We start from the raw sequence: 17,142 nt of genomic DNA on the forward strand, positions 1-17,142 counted from the left end.
TGAGTGCCTGCACTGAGGCATAGGTAAGAAATAGTTATAAGGAAAATAAAACAAAATGTTTACTAATGCCTAACTTGAACTATTTTAGATTCAAACAAAGTTTCTCACCACACGCTTTAAGCCAGGGGCAGACATTATGGGCCACGAGCTGGATCTGACCCACCACCTCAGATGCCACCAAGCCCATGGCCAGCCTCTGGGGCTGCAGAGTGGAGAGACCTTGGGCCAGAAACTGGTCAATGGGAGCTGAGAAATTGTGCTGCACTGCCCCTGTCTCGCTCCGCCAGCAAAATCTCTCATTGGTTTCTGGCCAGTAGAAGCCGAGAGATTTTGCTGGCGTGAGAGCAGCACACACAGCCCTCCCCCGCCAGCACAGACAGATGTATGGAGCAACTAGTGGGCTGGGACTGCTGGTAGGCTGAGAAGCCCTCTACACCTTCTTCTCCCCATGCCCCAAGTCACAACTCTCAGACCCTGCAACTACTCCTGCATCCCTCCCCCAGCTCAGAATCCTCTCCTGCACCCATTCCCCTTCCTGAACCCTGCACCCCAACCCCTGCCACAGGCCACAACTCCCTCCTTCACCCAAACTCCTTCTCAGAACTCACAACCTATTCTGCACTCCAGGCCCATTCCCCAAGCTCCCTTCTGCACCCAGCCTCCATCCCAGACCCCCCACCTACTCCACAGGAAAGCGTGGCTCTTGACTTCTTACCAACATTTTGGCGCGTCCCCCGTCAAATTGCCCACCCCCACTTTAAGCATTGTTGGTGATCAAACTCTGTAGGTCTAGACTTATCCGATGGAGACCAGCAAATGCTTCCTTTATCTCTTCAGCTATAATGAATGTAATGGGGGCGGAGAGGTGTGCCTTGTGGTATTTGTCCCTTCTTTTTATAATTTCAGTTCCCCTCTTGAAAAACATTTTCAGCTGTGCTGAAGGAAAGAAAGTCTAGCTGGAGTGATGTTCCCTGCTAGCTTTTTCTCAAGTGTTTGCTTCCCTCCCTGCTTGATGAATGTTTACTGGTTAAATGCAAATTAAGGCAACCATACATTCCTTTGTTTAGGGCATACCTGTTGCTGTCTTCTGCTTGAGCTGTGGGGTTTCGGCGCATGTGTTAATGTCATACAAGGAACTCTTTACTCCACATGCATTACAGTCAGTGGCATCAAAAGTCACCAAGGGCCCGGGGGCAAGTGGACGGGGGACCCAGCTCCCTGCCCTGAAAGGGGTGGAGTCAAGGGCAGAAGGGGAGGGGCTTAGGCAGTCAGCCCTGGGCCCTCCCCATGTTCCCTCAGAGCCACACATGGAGCAGCAGCACAGCACTTCATGCATTTCAAAGGGGCCCAGAGCTCCAGCTGCTGCTGCTGCTGCTACTTCAGCAGAGGTCATGGCTGGAGCTCCAGGCCCTTTGAAATGCCAGGCCCAGGAGCAACTGTCCCCTTTGCCTGTCCTCCATTGACGGGCCTGATTACAACGTTGCTCCACATTTTATCAAGACAATACTGAGCAGCAAATTATGAATTTTAACACTATAAGATTTGCCTTATGTAAAAATTACTACAATAGTGTATAGGGTGAAAACATTGGTATTTGCTGTTGCACACTACCACCATCACCACCTCAGTTCCCGGGCAGCATACTTTGTTGGGGCTATACTATTATGGACTGACCTGTATATGGGGATAGTTGTGTGAGTTCTACCAGGAAGATGATGCTGTCTGAGATTTGTAGTACCTTTCCTGCATATGTGTGTGAGGCCAGAGAGCTGATCATATGCTCCTGTCCTTTACTCACCAAAGGTGTATCTACATTACAAGATAAATTCAAATTTCAAGGCTTTAGCTCAATATTAAAACGTGACTGTCTTCACACACAATACCGTTAACTCGATTTATTAAGCAATAATACTGATTACAAAATATTGATATTACAGAATGGGTACAGCATTAATTTTGCATTTAAAATCTCGAATCAAGGCAAGTGTGGTCGCAACATGTCCTGAATTCGAATTTGTTAGCCTCCAGAAGTGTCCCATATGTATCCCACAAAGCTATATGGTGACCCGCCAAGTATGGCCGCTTTGTTGTGCTCAGGTGTGCAGGAAGAAGGTCAAATTAGGCATGTGAAGTTTTGATTGAATTTGAATTTGAATTTCAATTAAAACTTAAATTGGAATTCAGCAGCACCCATCCCTGCAAATATAAAGGGCGTCCATTATGAAAATATCCCTTTGCCCGTTGCATCACACTGCATCAGTAGCCATCTCACTGTATTGATAGCAATTATCAGTAGCCCTGTACTGCAATCAGGAGCACTCAGGGTAGTGATCTGACTAGCACTTTTCAGGTTCACAAGAGAGCCCCAGCTTGGACCACCAGTAGATTCTGGATCTCATTGCCATTTGGGAAGACCAATCAGTGGTGAAGAAACTTCGGGTGGTCAAGAGGAATGTGGTCATCTCTGATCAGATGGTGCATGAGATGGCAGCCTGAGGTTACTCCCAGGACCCAATGCAATGCCAGGTGAAGTTTAAAGAACTCCAGCAGGCCTATCAAAAAGGCCAGGAAGTCAACCAGTGGTCAGGGTGGCTCCGCTATTATCAACAGCTGCACATGCTAATGGGGAGTGACCCCACTGCGGAGCCTGGACTGAATTACGACACAGGTAAAGGCACTGGTATGGAGTTCAGGGTGAGCCCGAAGGAGCCGGGTCACCTGAAGGAAGAGAGCGACAGATAGGAGGAAAGGAGCAATGAGCAGGGGACAGAGGAAGTTGTTCCAGACTGCCTGGAGCTCTTCACTATCAGCCTGGTACTGGTCCCCTCCATGCTGGGACCCTCCATGCCAGTCACCTCCACACCAGTCCCTGAACCCCCTGGAGCAAGTGCTGAGTATTTATTCTGCTTGCTAGAAGCGGGTTGGGGATGGGTATAGCTGTAGGGTTGTGTATGGGTATAGGTTTGCTAGCTGTGCTTCTGTGCCCCTCAGAACAGCATGTTAAAATGTTTCTTATGATGGAGCACTTCTGCTTTTAGGAGATCTCCTTGAAAGCCTCATCTAGGCACTCTTGTATTTTTTTTTCACAAGGTTCTTGGGCAGGCCTGACTTGTTGCAGCTTCCACAGTAACGCTCGTTGCCATGTCAGGCAACCAGATAGCGATCTAGTGTCGTGGCACCACACAGCATTTTAGCAAATTTTCCAGGTTTTTGGTTACACAGCTGGAACAGCAGGAGTAGCTGTTCTTTCTCCATATCTGTTAGTTTTAGCAGGGTGATTTCTTCTTTGGCAACCTGCAGAAGCATGGGAATTTGCATTTGTTTTTTCGTTTTTTTAACATGCTTCCAGCCCCTTTACACCGGCCTGCAGCAGCTGGTGAGCACTCCATTCCCCACACCACAACATGGTTTGCAGGCTCTGCAAGGGTTCCCTCTCCCCATGTCCCTTTCCAGCCAGCATTTCTTTTAATTTTTCATGACTTGGCCATGCCACACTGCTGCCGGGCTCTGCTGTGCATTTCCCATGCCATGTCTCCTTCCTCCAGCATTTCGTTTCCAGCATTTCTTTTTGTTTTTCAGGTCTCCCCTGGTGCCGGGCTCTGTTGTGCTTTTTCCATCCTGTGTCCCTTTGCCCCAGCATTTCTTTGCATTTTCCTGGGGCTCCACAGTGCCCCACAGCTACTAGGCTCTGCTGGGCATTTCCCCTCCCAATCCCTCTCCCCCAGCATTTCTTTTGATTTTCCAGGACTCGCCGGCACCACACGGCTGTTGGGCTTTGGTGTGCATTTTTCCTCCCAAGTCCCTTTCCAAGCCCCATTTGTTTTCAGTTTTTAGGAATCCCCTACGCTATTACGTGAATTGTATCTTAATTTTGACCTTCTTTTTGCAAACCCAGTGCCCAGCGTTACAGAGGAAACCAGAAGATGGAAGAAAAGCAAACAAGAGCTGATTCTGCAGCACATGGAAAACACTGAGGCAGAGCACAGGAACCCGTCAAAGGACACTGCTCCATGGCATCACAGTACAGCTGAGTGGTGTCAGAGTCAAGGAAACTTTAATGAGAGAATGCTTGACCTGCAGCAGCAACAATTGTCAAAGATGAATGAGGACGTGGCAAAGCAGACCAAGATCACAGCAAAGCTTGGAAAGGCCGTTACTGAGCAGACAGAGGTCCTGTTCTCCCTGCTGCAGCTGTAGCGGGACTCCAAACCCAGCAGGGTATCAGCTGATACTCGCTGGCTGGAGATGCCTGAGGAGAGGACAGCCACTGCCCATCATTGCAATCCCCACGTTGAGTCCCCTGAGGAGATGTCGCCAACCCCCCGTCATCACAGCACCCTTGAGAAGTCTTCTTTTCCCAGCCACTTAAACCTTTCCTGCCTGCAAAATAAAAATATTTCTTCAGCTTGGTGTGATTTCTTGTCCTGCAGCAGTGGGAGAAGAAGAACACAAATCAAAACAGGCGGGTCAGGGGAGGTAAGGGCCGCTGAAGGCACAGCTGGCCAGTGGTACTCCCTGGTCTGCAGCGGAAGCGTGGCTGAGGGAACCAAGTGGTTGCAGGGGGCGAGCGCTGAAAGCACAGGTGCATGCCGGTTGCATTCTATTTACTGCAACTTAACCCCCTCCCACCAAGTAAAAGCATTCATTCATTACAGCACAGTACGATTTATTGGCCTTATGGCAGAGAAACACATGGGTAGCATGTGCATTACAGGTCAGTCATGAAGCTGTTTTTTAAAGTGTCCCTTGTTGCTGCAGCCTGAGCATGGCTACTGGTGGATGGCTGTATCAACAGCTGTGAATAAGCCCTGCCTACTGCCTTCGCTTCAGAATTCCAGATAGATGGGAAAGTCTCCCACCTTGATTCACATATGTTGTACAAAATAGCGCACACTGTAATAACGGTGGGGACATTAGCTTCAGAAACATCCAAATTAGTCAATAAACATCTGAACCTCACCTTTAAATGTCCAAAGGCACATTCCATGATCATTCTGCTCCTACTCAATCTGTGATTAAAGTTTTCCTTTCTGGGGTCCAGGGCTCCTGTGTAGGGTTTCATCAGGCAGGGAAGCAGAGGGTAAGCAGGGTCACCCAATATAACCATGGGCATCTCCACATCACCAATCTTGATTTCCCAATCACAGAAATAAGTCTCGAATTTCAGAATATGCACGCGTTGTGAACCTTCCTTGACCAGCTAATGTTAATGTCAGTAAAACGACCCTTGTGATCTACCAACCCCTCCATGACCATGGAGAAATACCCCTTTCGATTAATATACTCAGAGACCCGGTGGACCAAGGCCATGATGGGGATGTGGGTGCCATCTATGGCCCCACCGCAGTTAGGGAAGCCCTGGGCAGCAAAGCCATCCACATCTCTCAGGGTCACAGTCTTCCTGAGGAGACACCAACAGACTGAATGGGCCACCTCCATCACCATGGACCCCACTGTAGATCTGCCTACCCCAAACTGATTTGCCTCTGACAGGTAGCCGTCGGGGGTTCAAACTTCCACAGTGCAATTACCACTCATTCATGAACCATTAAAGCCTGCCTCATTTTGGTGTTGCTGAGCGGGCACCAGCACGTCACAAAGTTCCATAAACTTGGGCTTGCACATGCGAAAGTTCTGCACCCACTGCTGGTCATTCCAGGACTCCAAAATGATGTGATTCCACCAGTGTGTGCTGGTCTCTCGAGTCCAAAACTGACACTCCACTGTCAGCAATGAATTCATGGCAGCCAGCAGCCCTGATTTCTTGGGCCACAGTTGGGAGATTTGCTCTTCCAAACCATCCTCATCATCAGCAGCAGCAGCACCACCACCACCACCAGTAGGATAGCGAAGCATCATTGAGCTTTGGATTTGAAGGACAAACTGCGTGACTGGTTGCTGAAATGACCTATGCCATGAGTTGGAGAGTTCATGGATCCATGTTTGCAATGGAGTTCTGCAGCAGGAAATAGCGCCATCTCCAGTTCTTTTTTCATGAGGTTAGTGACGCAGTGAATTCTGGGACAGCGCTTGGAATTCTGGGATTCCAACGTGAAACACCCACAAGCAACCGGGCCTAAGGCACTGTGGGATAGGTACCCACAATGCAGTGCTCATGCTGTAGAACTTGCATAGGGTAATGGGGACACAGAGATGAGACACAGAAAAAAGGTGGGTCAAATTTCAAGAAGCTTTGAGGACATTTTATTAAAATTCATAATATCGAGGTTAAATATTTGAACGTATTAAATATTGAATTTATCTCCTAGTGTAGACGTAGCCCTAGTCTTCACCATATCGGCCAGCATAGACCTTGGCTGAATGGGGATGAAATGGTGTCATACATGCAGTCAAGCCACCCATGCCTTGCAGCATGGTGGGGAGCAAGGCATGGTAAATGAGGATCTAGGAGTCTATGATGTGTCCTTTGGTATATGTAAAGCACTAATCAGGATATATTTCTGAAAGCAGGGAAGCTGGTAGTGTATAATTCCTCATGGGGAGCTGCATAGTCACATGAACAACCGGAATATTTTACAGTTCTTCACCACTGTGGAATCAGTTCAGGCTTCCAATGGAGGTTTTGGGAATGAAAAATGAATCAGTTTTAGCAATACAGTTAAATAATGTATTTGTAGGGAGCTGAGCAGTACTTTCTTTAGTCATATTTTAAGTCAGCTTTAGCATTTGGCATAGTGGTCATGGCCACACTAGCCCTTCATTCTGGAAGGGCTATGGTAATGTGGAGCTTTGGAATATGTTAATAAGGCAGCACCATGAATATGCAGTGCCTCATTAGCATAACGGTGGTCACGCAGACTTTGAAATTGCTGGTTTTAAAAGGTGCACCACCCTTGTAGCCAGGGGTCTTTCGAAATGAACCCCCTGATTTCGAAAGCATTCTTGCCAAAGCCAGATGGGCGGAAGGGGCTTTCGAAATCAGGCAGCCGTTTTGAAAGGCCCCTGGCTACACAGGCGATGTGCATTTCGAAACTGGCCATTTCAAAGCCTGCATGGCAACCGTTATGCTAATGAGGTGCTGCATATTCCTGGCGGCACCTTATAAGCATATTCCAAAGTGCCATATTACCATAGCCCTTCTGAAAGGAGGGGCTAGTGTGGCCACAGCCAGTGTGTTCTGTCAGACTTTTTTTTGGTTATTACTAATATGCAGAAAGTCAGAACTATTTGATTTGCAAAAGAAACAGTATTAAGGTTCTGCTGATATGGTTGATTCTTTGGAAATTACTTTGGAACCCATTAGCTCCATAAAAGGAATACTTTCTTCCATGGATTAGAACTATTTTTAAATTCAGTTTTATTGCAGCATGGATTGAGACTGGTAGATTCCAAGTGGTCAGGGCAGGGGAAGAGGGAAGCATGGAATTTTAGTTCTGATATCACAACTGATAGTATGTGTGGGCTGAGAAATGGAGCTTAATCGGTTGTTTTTCTTGCTGATTGCTAATGATGTCTCAGTTTGCTCATGAATCTACGACACTCCCACATGTCTGTTTTGATGCATTGTTCCTGTTTTTTAATTGAACAGAAGATGTGAATATTATAAAGCAGATTTTAACTAGACCATGCTGATGCATTTCAGTTCTGGACATAGAGGAGACTGTGGATGGATACATACAAAATTCCACAAGGAGGCAGCAGCATACTTCATTTTGCTCACTTGCTTAAAAATTCAGAGCTTATATTTTAGGAATATTTTCATCTGGCATGTGTATGTTTTGTATAAGAAATTTTAAAAATGTTTAGTTAAGAAAAAGTTACCTCCTCTCTCTTTCTCCTACTACTAGGAAGTTCAACATTAGTCTTATATTTCCCTGTGAGCTGTCACCCAAATGATTTACAGGTCACATAAGAGGAGGAAGAAATATGCATTTGATTAGAAACTAAAAATCAGTGTTTCATATGAGAGAATATAGAGAAAGTTCTGTCAATATTTCCATTGTGAAACCTTGTTTTCTACGTTTTATCACCAAGAAGAGGAAAACAATTCTAATGTCTTGAAATTTGCATTTGAAGGCCCAAATATGACTAATATATGTGAGCAGTCCAGTGATGCCAGTTTCTGAAGGCTCCTTTCTAAACTCTGTATGACCCCACCTCAGCTCAGTATTTCATGGGATTCCCTAAATGTAAAAGCAGCACACTAAAAACCAAAGTCAGAGCTGCTTTAAATATGCCTAAAGATATACTAACAATTTGGACCTTAATCGCAGTAATTAAGTTAATCGCAGTTTAAGTTAAATTTTTCTTCATAGGGTAAATTTAACCAGATGAATGACAAATTTTCATTTTTATTCTTAAAAATTTAAGAGGATTTAGTGCTTACAAAAGCTGGTAGATTTGTCTCTACAACAAGAAGATCATGGCCCGCAGCAGTTAAGCTTCTTCCATGCAGTCTATCTGACCCGGAAGTTATTTCTAAGAAAGAAAAGTGCTTCTTCATGGTCTCTGCACTGAGGCTGATCACCTTAGTACAGTGCCAGCTATAGTATTGGTTTTGTTATATGGGTACCTCTTTCGATTCTTCTCTTTCTTGTAAAATTTTGTTGAAAACAAACTTTTATTTTAAAAATTTTAGATTTTTTAAAAAAAATAATATTCAATGATAAAACCAGATTTGTCTGTCTAAACAAAAAAGCTTCCCATATTTTCATGACAATGGTTTTTGCAGAAATTTATTTAACCAAAAGGCCATCCGCTTTCCAAGAAAAAGAGGGGGAGAAATTTTGACCAGTTTTAGTACTGAGAACTGGCCTGAAACCACCAAATTCATTTCACTTAGGTCAATGAAGAGCCATCAGATAGTAACTTTTAGCCCTGTTCAACAAGGGCAAAAAAGTACTGATGATCTAGAGATGAAAGATACTAGATCCCGTTCCCAAAGCATTCGTTAGCCAGTCCTGCAAAACATACTTTAAATTGAGCAGGACCAGCTTAAAGCATTTTATGTTGTACGGAAACAACTAACTTGGCTGTCCTTACTCCATGCCATTGGGGAGCCACACCAGCAAGTCTCCAGCACCTTTAAAGGGGCTGTGACACTAATATGTGCTGTAGTTTCAACAAAGAGGTGCAATATCAGGGCCTGTAGTTATGAAGCAGGAGAGTAGAATGGTCCCCCCCACCCTGCTCCAAACAGCAACAAGAGGTCAGCTCAAACTAGGAAGGCACTCAGAATCCCCCCATAGGGGCATTTGGAAAGTAAGAGAAGAAGACGAAGAAGACAATGCTGGGGTACAAAGGGGGTTTGCTGGGGAAAGTAAGCTAGATCTTGAAGGATAGTGTGCAAGGAACCAGTTGCAAGAGGCACAGAGCATATGACCTGTAAGCTAGACCCATGGGACACCAATAGAGGGAATACAGTTTGGGAGCCTGGGGAATGGTGGTTGCCCTCTGGCTGAGATTAGAGCTGTTGGAAAGAGGTGCAGTCATTGCAATGTCAAACTAAAGCAGCCTCACAAATCTTTGTTGAGTGAAGCTGGACTTTGCAGCCAGAGAGAGGAGTTGATTCTCTCTTGGAGTAACACAGTGTGATGTGGAAAAACATATTTTATTGTGATAGCAATTTGGTTTGCTATTTTCCTGAGCAAGGATTTGATGTTACTTTGTATTGTTTATTTATATAAATAACAGAATAATATCTATTGTTATTTCTGTCAAATTTCTGGGTTTGTCCTTTGTAAAGCTTAAAATGTAAGGTTATCTCCACTGTCTTGATTAGCTTCTGCCTCTCCTCGTGGTAGGCATAGCCTAGCCGAAGCCTGTGTCACTGTATTTCCTCCATTTCCAACATGAGAAGCTTCTTCAAACTACAGGCACAGTAAAACTCAAAGCCAGTCCTGGCACCAGAACACCTTTTGGGAGAAGGTGTCCTGCCCTTATAGGTTGTTTCCGATGCCAGTAGGCAGCAGCATCCGCATGAAATTTCACCAAGCTCCAGTTCGTGGTTATCTTCCAACCCCACCCCAGACCTGGGATAACTGAAAGCAAAGTACCTGCAGCACCAAAATCTTTAGCACTGGCCTTGAAGATAAATTGTGGGGTACATACTGGAAATTAATCTCCCTGCCCCAGTGCTCCATCTATAAATTGAGATTAATTCTTTAAAGGGGAGTTATTAAAATAAATGATAATAAAAATAAATGAGTTGAGGTGCTTGGGGGTTACGGTGAGAAGGGACATTTTGATATCTGAGACAGATAAATTAGCACACTCTTATTTTTTTGCTGCTGTACTCTTTTATTAGGAGTTGGTATCATCATTAAAAGTACTTCTCTTGGCAGTCTCGCTGTAAGTGAAATGCCATTGCAATTAAAGGTGAGGAAAGGTTATTTTTTTCAGGGATAAGATGTGGAACTCAGGTCGTGATGATTTGTAATTATGAAAGTTTCTATGGCAAGAGTCAGAGGGACTGTGGGGGCTGGGGTTCCTGCTCAAGCAATTATTTTCTGTCTATTTTTCAGTTAGATGAGGCATTTTTCACATCTTCAGTATAGTGTTCCTCTGTCATTTCAGCAGCTTTTCATTTTGCTTCAGATGACACCACATTTCAGTGATGGGTGAAGTGATTTCTATATATAGTCTGTAAAATAATTAGGGATTTTTCCAGATGACAAGAATGATATAAATGCCATTTATTAGTGCAGTGGTTACATAGTCTGATAAAGAATACGATAGGGGTGGGGGCAATTTCTGGCACTGTGTTATAAGCAGCCCCAGTTAGGCCAATATTGGGAATTGAATGTGAGACCTTCAGAGAGAAAAGGCCATTTTGCCCAATTTCATGGGGTAGCACCAAGCTCCTGGTTCTGTATTAGTGGCAATTTGTGAATGTGCTGTCCTTTTTCGCCTCTCACTACAAAAGGAAGCAACTACACTAGTCTTCAAGACTAGTTTAAAAAACGCAACGTTTCCTAGAATGTGGGATTTCTCAGACTGGATTCAGGTCACTGGCCCATCAAGTCAGATAGCCTGGCTCTATAGGATGCTTCAAAGGGAACTGAGTAAATATACATAGCTGATAATGGACCTAATGCTGCAAATGGGTGAAGCAGATACTCCTCTTAGGCCTGTAGAGTTCAGCTGAGAGCAAAACAGGAGATCTGATTACTTCTTTCTTAATAAAGGCAGGTCCACACTATTGCTTAAATTGATCTAACTTGTCACTCAGAGATGTGGATAAGATAATCCCCTGAGTGACACAAATTACAGAGACCAAAGTTCTGTTCACTCTCCTGCAGACATAAAAGCAGTCCAGCAGCGCTTTAAAGACTAAAAATATTTTATTAGGTGGTGAGCTTTCGTGGGACAGACCCACTTCTTCAGAAGAAGTGGGTCTGTCCCACGAAAGCTCACCACCTAATAAAATATTTTGTTAGTCTTTAAAGTGCTACTGGACTGCTTTTTTGTTTTGATAGAATATAGACTAACACGGCTTTCTCTGTTACTATACAATCCTGCATACGTAGGTACTGCTGCTCATGGAGATGGTATAATTATACCAATGGAAGAACACTTTCCTGTTGGTATAGAGCATCTTTACCAGATGCTCTACTATAGATTTACCGAGGTAGCTCTTCTCATGTGGGCCTGCCCTAAGTTATATAACCTAATGGTATCCAAAAAATCATAAAATTATGCAGGCCTTCAAGCACCAGTGTTTTACGGTGACCCTTCCATAATAATGAATTCCAGTGGCTGTAATATTTCCTTTTAGGTGTCTTCATTTAGCTGCTATTAATTTAATCAAAGAACCCCTTTTTGTATTATTAGACAGAATAAAAAAAGAGAAAAACAATCAACCCCCCCCCTCTGATTTTTCTTTCCATGCTTCCCTGGTACTTTAAGAGAGAAGGGAGGGGTGAGGTTTAACATATGAAAAGAGTTATTAACTGTTCCATTTACTTGCTTACTAAATGTTTCCATGGCTTTCCTTTTTTCTTTGGAGATAAATGTGGTTAGACTATCAAACCAATTTCAGATCACTCCATTTTTAGAAAGATGCAGAGAAGCAGCTCCAATACATGAAAACATATGAGTGGGATTTAAGGGGTAAGAAAACCAACAGGAGTTCTTGATTTTTCAAAGGTGCTCACAAAGCCCTTAAATATAACTACTCTGTGTAGTGAGTTTAGTCACAGAAGGTTTCTTGAACATTCCTTAAAAAGGAACTTGATGTGAATTGGAAAAAATATTACAATTCTTCTCTGTTAAAGGGACTAAGTGCAAGACTGACAACTGGATTTAGGAGTCTGGGTGCTTCAGGCGCTGAACTCAAAATGAGTTTTGCCACTGAAATTCAGTTCCTCACGCTTGGTGTATATTAGTGAGGCAAATAAGGCTCTGATTCTGCAGTTTACAGTGCATGGAAGTCACCTATCAAAATTGTTTACCAAATTTAAGTTACTGGATCATTTCTGCGTTCTTTGGTAGCTTCACTGAAAGCGGCAAGGTAGCTGCAAAGGTGTCACAGAGGGAAGAACCTGGCCTGCATATTCCCTTATTGGCAACCAAGTGAACACTCATGTTCTGATTCTTGACTCTATCAGAAGATAGTGTTGTAAGTTTAGCCATGGTCGAAGTTTTAATGCCTGCTGATATTTCTGTAAATGGGATATCACCCTTTAATAGGTGATCTTTTCCTTTTGTTGTTTAAGAGTTGATGCCAAACTACACTTAACCTTAGTGACTGTAATTACAATGCACAAGATCAGTGATTCCCAAACTTTTTGGCATCATGCCCCCTCTTTTGATTTTTGAGAAACCATCTTATCCCGCTACCTCTTCTTTACCATCATCCAACCCCCCTTTAAAAAAAATCAAATTGTCATTTAAAATAAACACAAATTCTTGATATAAGTGTTATTTAAAATGAAAAATAAGCACAAATAGTTTTTATTGCTCCAAAAATTTAATAAAAACATAATTTAACAGCAGAAACAAATTAATGTGAGAGATGATGCTGCATTTTCTTCATAAGTTGGGAAATCCTAGGAGACCGACATTGGACCATTCAGGCTAATGGCACAGGCCCCACCTTGTGGGTGCCTGGTGCAGCCCAAGCTGGCTGCCTGCCCAAGAGACAGGCCAGATGCCCCAGATGCCCATGAGCCACCCACCTGAGCCCCTCCCCTCTTCCAAAGACAGGCACCCCCAGGTCTCCATCCTACCCCATCCTCCTCCTCCCCGCAAGTCACACTTACTCACCTTTGCAGAAGGCAGTGAGCTCCATGTGGGCCCCCTTCAGCTGCCTGCTTTTTCTAGCGAATGCACTGGGTGACCCATGTTAAATGGCAGGGGCTGAGAGGCGGAAGCAAAGGCCGGCTCTTCCTGGGATGGGGAGAACAACAAGAGGGATGGCTGGGTCATCTCATGCCCCCCTGGAATTTCTTTGCACACACCTCAAGGCGGCATGCCCCCCCAGTTTGGGAAACCATGCACATGATACTGATGAAAAAGCCTCCCAAAGAATTCTTGCATGTTTCACCAATATCAGTGTGGTGACGTTGAGAAGGTTCACAATGATCACGTCTTTAAAAACACAGGATTGCTCAGAAAGCTGTAAGGGGGGACATTCTTTTCCAATTAGCAGCTTATCATTGGTAAGATAGAAAAGCCATTAGTGATCTTGGGGGATCCAGCCTATTTCTTGCTTATGAAGCTGTATGCTGGCCAACTTGACAGCTCCAAGGAAAAATTCAAGAACCAGCTCAGCAGGTGCAGAATGACTGTCAAATGTTCTTTTAGTAGATTAAATAATGCCACCATGTCTTCAGTCACAAAGTTGTAAATTGGCAGTATTTACTCACACAATTTGGATCTTGCTAAAAAAAAAAAAAGTAGCCTAATTGTTGTAGTTGCTTGATGTGTCCTGCATAATATCTGTGGGGAGAACTGAAGTAAAGAGACACTCATGTGGCAGACAGCTACTGCCCTCATCCACTTCCCCATAATCCTGGAATCCTTTCAGCCCTTTGTATCAGGGGTCCAGTCTGGCTGTTAGCAGACTGGAGCTTCAACCCCTTTTTCATTCACTTTGGCAGCCAGTCTTTCTTCCTTGCCTGTCAGGAAGAGGCTGCCTTCTGCTCTGCAGAACAGCCTTTTTTATCTGGCTGGCTCAACAAGCTTTCTCCCTATTGGCTGTCAATAAGTTCATCCCCACTTGGTTGGGTTCTGTGCAGGCTCCCTTGGGTCTGCTTTAACCCCCTCCTGTGCCCAAATGTCAAAGAACTCATGAGTTATATGATGCTTGTTGCAAATTTACACATATGACTGGATATTTTGTTGAAGCTTTGAGTTCTGTGGTGCTGTATACTTACAAGTACTGAGTGTTTTGAGTACCATTATGCATTTCTGTAGTATACATCTTGAACCACTGAAGATGTCTTTATTTTAAAAAAATGTGATTTTACTGAGTGGAATAAAACAGTGTAAAAATTAAAAAAAAGCAGTACAAATGTTTAGTGTAAATTAACCAAAGGGAACTTCAAAATTGGAAAACCGGATAACATTTCAGTTAATTTAATGCACAAGCATTAATGCATTTGACTATACATGTACTGACTTGCTACAGGTGCAGTTCATGTATACAAAACTGTGGTTGTTCTTACTCATCTCCAGAATGGAGTGGTTAGGGTAAGGATGTGACCGAAGATGCCATGTGGAATGGGTTGGGGAGTATAGGGAACAGTCATTATTGAGTTTTCCATGGTTTGCAAAGGGTGAGCAAATATGTAACTTCTCTATCTATAGGTCAAGTAGAGTCTGCAGCATTTGTGGTTGCTGGTTCAAAAGCCCCACTGTGTCCTGGTACATCTCGCTCTCTATTTTCTCCTGTCTCTCTGTCCCTCTCCATCCTGTCTGCCATATTGCCTTCCTCTGCCTCCCCATCTCCTGGCCCTTTGTTCTTGGACTGGGGCAAAACTGGTTTGTAGGATATCAGTAACCAGATTCTCCTTAGTCCTCTTGGTCAGCATCCAGTGTTCTGCATGGGTAGATAGGTCATGCCTCAGGGCTGCAATAGCTACAGATAAAACAGGCAGATGTAGAACTGAATTTACAGCCACAACAGAAAGTGAAGGATAAGTTGGAGAACTCCCTTTCCTTATTGCCATAAAGTTTTAAATGAGACATGCTTATAGGAGTGCCTCTGCACAGCACCAATCTCCAGTCTCATTCATGGTGAGCCTGAACTGCCAGGGATAGCAGGATGGGGGATGAGGAGGGCATTCAGATTGCTGGTTGCATGAAAAAATAACATTTCAGTCCCTATTTCAAGGGTATGTTTATAGGGAAAGGGCACTAAATATTGGCACTCAAAACAAAGGTTCAGAAAGCACCTCTGGTGCTGGCATTCTGAAGCCACCTAAGTCCATATGTTTCTAGTTTGTTTATTACAGCAGTACCAACTTCACTCTGCAGAGTGGCAAGGGAAAGTATCTGACTACAGAGGAAGAAATCAGGCAGTGCATATTTTGTCTCTCTCAGGCAATCGGCCTCTCATGCAAATAGAGGCTGAGCCAGAGCTGCAAATAGCTTAGATCCCTTGGCAGAATCCAGGGTAGCATAGAATATGAGCCTTCTGAAACAGCATGCCATGCAATTTATAATAAGCAACGGATTGGAGATGCAAATATAAACTGGGCTATGGAAAATGGGCCATCTCGAATAATCTGATTTAAGCAACACTTGGAGGAGCAAGTGATTCCAGACATACTTGAAAGCATCAAGGAAAGAATCCAGCTAATTCAGGAAAATCCCAATCTGGAATCATACCATTGCTTAATTACAGCTTGTCTGAAACTTGCTCAAAGTCTGATTCCAGCCAGTACCAAAAAACTACATTTACAATATGATTAATACATTCAGTACATTTTATTGCAAGAGACTTGCAATGCCTAACTGAACTTTTTGTCTCAAAACCACAGATATAAAATGGCATGTTAATGGGAGATTAGTCCTGAGTTGCATCTTTGGGATCCAGATACTGATCAGAACTTCTCCAAAGTCTGAAGGTGTCAGACCATTACAGAAATAGAAGCCAGCTTTAAAATTCAGATCTGAATCTAAACTTCCCAGTAGTTCAGCAGTTCTCCGGTCAGATTTTCAGCTTGGGTCCATTGCTAATATATAAACTGAAAGCTCTTAACCTGCTTACCAGGAAACAGTGCTTTCGACAAGCATCTTTAAAAAGAATTGGTACTAGGATGAATTGAAACAGTGTTACGTAATAACTATGTTACATTTGCATCTATAAGTCCCGGTCAGGACTGGAACAAGCTGTGCTAGGCCTCAAACAAGCATACCTGAGTAAATCCCTCCCATGAAGAGCTTGGAGTCACAATAAACAAAGCTGGCAAAGAGTGCAGGGGAAAGACCATTCAACATACGAACAGTGATTGGATTGGAGAAGTGCAGAATGGAAGGGATTCGGTGGCATATTGGATCAGAGTGTTACGATGTCTCTGCTGTACGGTTCCTTTTGTGTAAAATTATTCAGTTTTCTCTATCTTTTTATTAATGGCTAGTCTTCTGTCCCTTTCTGCGCAGGAGACAGATCCTCTTAAAACTTATCAAATAGCCTAGGTTTCCAAAAATCCTTAATAAGCCCTGCTGCACAAATGAACTGGTGCAAAGCATGCATGGTGAAGGTATGTAGACCTGATCAGAAATATCCTGACCCCACTTGGAAAATATTTATTTTAAATTGAAAAACTATGGCACACTTCAACATTTTCAGATTTTGATAAAAAAATTTCAGTTGAGGGGTTTGGGAGTTTAGATGAAGAATGAAAGTGTTTCAGTCAAATGGTTTCCACAGGCCATTTCCATTTTGTTGAAAACCCAGTTTTTTGTTGGAGAGGAAAAACAATTTTGTGGAGTGTAACTACTTTGCAGCATGCTCCAAAATGTGACAAGAGGCACTAGTTGCGAAAAATTGCCTTCTCTCCTTTCCAGAAAAGAGACAACTGAGTATGAAACATTTTGCATCTACACAGGAAAAGAGATGGAGCACTTTAATGGAATGTCTTCTCAAGTCTCCAGCTGGTAGCTTTAAATTCTCCCTAAAATTACGGGGTAGAATAAAATGCTGCAGCAGAGTGATAGAGAATGAGCACTGCA

Source organism: Carettochelys insculpta, chromosome 1 (assembly GCF_033958435.1).
Source record: "Carettochelys insculpta isolate YL-2023 chromosome 1, ASM3395843v1, whole genome shotgun sequence".
Classification (NCBI taxonomy): domain Eukaryota; kingdom Metazoa; phylum Chordata; order Testudines; family Carettochelyidae; genus Carettochelys; species Carettochelys insculpta.